This window comes from Orcinus orca, chromosome 10 (genome assembly GCF_937001465.1).
Source record: "Orcinus orca chromosome 10, mOrcOrc1.1, whole genome shotgun sequence".
NCBI classification, from domain to species: domain Eukaryota; kingdom Metazoa; phylum Chordata; class Mammalia; order Artiodactyla; family Delphinidae; genus Orcinus; species Orcinus orca.
The window spans coordinates 15,557,550-15,561,187 of record NC_064568.1 but is presented as its reverse complement, the minus strand read 5'-3'; the positions used below and the strand labels follow the sequence as shown (position 1 = coordinate 15,561,187).

General features: G+C 37.6%; 1 non-coding gene across 1 annotated transcript; it reads right to left on the bottom strand.

Annotated features, from left to right (window-relative positions):
- Positions 1 to 290: 290 nt before the first annotated feature.
- LOC117203229 (U6 spliceosomal RNA) lies at positions 291 to 394 on the bottom strand. The gene has a single exon (XR_004485920.1). It is a non-coding gene; the product is annotated as a U6 spliceosomal RNA (small nuclear RNA).
- Between the last annotated feature and the right edge of the window lie 3,244 nt (positions 395 to 3,638).

Genomic DNA, 3,638 nt, shown 5'->3' with positions numbered 1-3,638 from the left:
ACCCCCTCCACCATGACCTGTCACCCAGCTTCCAACAGTTAACTCATAGACAATCTTGTTTCAACAATAATGCTACTACTCACCCCTCATCCCAGATTATTTTGAATGACTCCCAACATCATATTATTTTGTTTTAAATATATCAGCATGTATCTCTAGATAGGGATTAAAAAAAAAACCCACAATATCATTATCACAACCACAAAATTAACAATAATTCCTTAATATTACCAAATATCTAATGAGTATTCAAACCCCCCAGTTCTACATATATATAATTTTTTAAACAGAAAGATATGGAACGCTTCACAAATTTGCATGTCATCCTTGCGCAGGGGCCGTGCTAATCTCTGTATCGTTCCAATTTTAGTATATGTGCTGCCGAAGCGAGCACTCTTTACAGTTTTTATCTACAGGAGGGTTGGTCCTGAAAGGAACCATAACTAGAATTCCACAACTTTACACTGGAAAGAATTTCTTACATTACCAATCTTTAAAAATATAATTTTAGACTGTTTAATCATCATAAGGTTGCAGAATAATTCATTAGGTTGAACAGTGTGAAATCACCATGTTTGCAGGACTGACATAGGAACAATTTCATATAATTCAACCTGGTAATTATGTTCTCATGTATTTATAATTAATTTTATCATTGAGTATTTATGGGCATATTGAGTTACCTGTATTTCAGGTTATTTACGTTGTATAGAGCCGTAGAAGTGGGAATCCTGGGTCCAAATTTATGGACATCCTTAAACTTATTGAGTATAATTGCTAATTTTATTATTTAATTTTAAAACAATAATACGTAATGTAATTATTTTTTCCTAAAATGGTTGCATGAATTAATGGTGTCTAAAATGGTGTCTTCCTAAAATTGGGTAATGCAATTATATTCGGGCTTTGCTTTTTTGTTTTGTTTTGTTTATTTTCATTAGCCAAAATATTATCAAGTTATTTACTTTGATTTATGTGCTATGGTTGTTCGTTATTATCTACATTGCATATATTCATGGTACTTGTCAATTCATGTATGTCTTCTTTGGATACTGTATCAGAATATTTTAGGGACCCTGGAATATTCCAGACTTGCATCATCAAATTTCTTCCTTTACTTATATTTGAGGATATTAAAAGCTGCTTATTTTAGGAAACTTTTATGCTGGCTTCTTTATACAAGATAGGAAAAATTTTAACCATGTTTCCCATTTGTATTAGTGCGATGGACTGAGCAATAGGAAAAAGAATATAAGCCAATAAATTTTGCTTGTTTGGAGGAAACACTATATATCGGCAATATAAGGGTTATGTAATACTCGTGCCTGTAGTTCTGTGTCCTTAAATGTTTTAGCATAAGCTGGCAAAAAACTACCTGAGTGAGAAACACAAAAGATACAGCGGAAGATAGAAGAACTAATGCCTATATGATAAGGCAAATCTTTTGTGTCAATACAAACAGGGGATTCAGAATCCTTGCTGTGAGCTTATTGTACTGTGGCATAGGGTTTGGAATGCCTTACTGAGTTTGTCTGTTTATCATATTCTGAAAAACAACATGAAAAAATCGATTGATAAGTCTCATTTAACCCCTGAAAGAAAATAAATCCAGTGCAATGACTAAATAATTGAGTTACGGTTTCTGTTAACACAGTATAACATACTAGCAATTTGTGCTTTAAATGCATCTCTGCTAATTAATTTGTTTATTTTGCAGGAAAAAAGTCAAATGAAAGCATGAATTATGGCCACTAAACACTACAGGGAGAGGACTAATTGGTCCATGGCTCATTTTTAAAGAGCTAAAAATGTGCTCCCAGAGAATGTACTATTATGTCATAATTTTTTACAAAAGTAAAGTCCACATACGTCTAGATTTATGCCAAACTTTAAGAATGACTTAAAACAAGGATGACAAATACCTGTGGCACATGAGAATCATTTCTTGTGTAATATCAATGACAGACATCATTAATAGATCACTTTGTCCTTTCCTGCTGAACTCAGATATAGGGTGAAATCCTTTGGACAGAGTATTTCAGGGGGTCATTGCCAATCAGATCGGTGATCTCATGAAAGGAAGACACTTTGCCATGCACATCCCTTTTACTAAACAACTTATCCCAAGAGAATAATCTTACTTGGGCATTTATAGTGAATAAAAATGATTTCGATCTCAAGAAACAGGAAACCAATACAAACTATTTTATGTAAAATATTTTTCCGCTCACCTAGCTACAGAGTCAAGATGTATTCCAGTTTCAGCTTTTAATAAACAATGAACTTTCAGCTTATTTGATGATCTAAGTCTTCAAATAAGAATGTCAAGTAACTGTCTCTCTCCTTTTCTTTTCCCTGCGGTGCCTTCATTGTCAGGCGTGCTCTAAGTGTTGATAAAAAACAGCCTCACTTACCTCATGCCTGCTGAGCAATCCTTAGTTTTTATCCCCATTGCTCAGAGTGAGTCCAAGGTAGGTCTCTCATTGGCTCCTTTTGAATCTGCCTTTCATTGCTCTGATCAGAGGGATAGAAAATATTGGTTGTTCATGCCTGTGTCACCTGGACCAGAGGTAGATAAGAAGCATTGCACTTAGCCTCAACTCAGCCATATAAACACAGGGGGATGTTATTCTCTAAAGCTGGTTGAGCTCTATGAATGCAGATAAATGCCAGGCAAACAAAAAAATAGCACTGTCCACTGCAGCTTCCATTCTTATTTTCCTTTACTATTCTGAAATCGTTCTGATGACAGAGATCACAATTGTGTTAGTTAGGGAAAAGGTTAAACGGTTATAATAAAGAGACCCCAAAAGACATTGGCTCAAAGAAGAGATAAAGTCATTTCCTGGTAAGAAGTGGGCTCCAATCCATGGAGTCATCCAGCGACTCAGGCTAAGGGGTGTTTTTTTGTCTTCTTCAACATAAAACTTTTACCACTGCAGGCTAGCTAGAAGGTAAAAGAGCTGTGAAGCTAGATTATTTTTAAGTAGATGACCTGGAAGTTGCCAACTACATTTCTCCTCATGTCGCTTTAGTGAGAACTTAGTCTTGGGTTCAAACTTGGTCACGAGGGAAACTGGGAAATGTAGTCTTTTGGTAGGTGGCCATGTGCCCAGGAAGAAAAAAAACAGAAGAAACAGATTTGGGGGTGAGGCAGGAGACGGGAGGAGAGCAAACAACATCCTGCCACAAGGTCCTTTTTTTTTTTTTTTTAATTTTATTTTTTTTTGGCCGCATTGGGTCTTTGTTGCTGCGCATGGGCTTTCTCTTGTTGCAGCAAGCGGGGGCTACTCTTCGTTGCAGTGCGCGGGCTTCTCATTGCAGTGGCTTCTCTTATCACCGAGCACGGGCTCTAGAGTGTAAGCTCAGTAGTTGTGGCACGTGGGCTCGGTAGTTGTGGCTCGCGGGCTCAGTAGTTGTGGCTCACGGGCTCCAGAACACAGGCTCAGTAGTTGTGGAGCACGGGGTTAGTTGCCCTGTGGCATGTGGGATCCTTCTGGACCAGGGCTCAAACCCATGTCCCCTGCACTGGAAGGCGGATTCTTAACCACTGTGCCACCAGGGAAGTCCCCTGCCACAAGGTCTTATATTAAGGAGAGCCACTGGTTCTCTCCTTTTTCTCTAACATGTTTACTTCA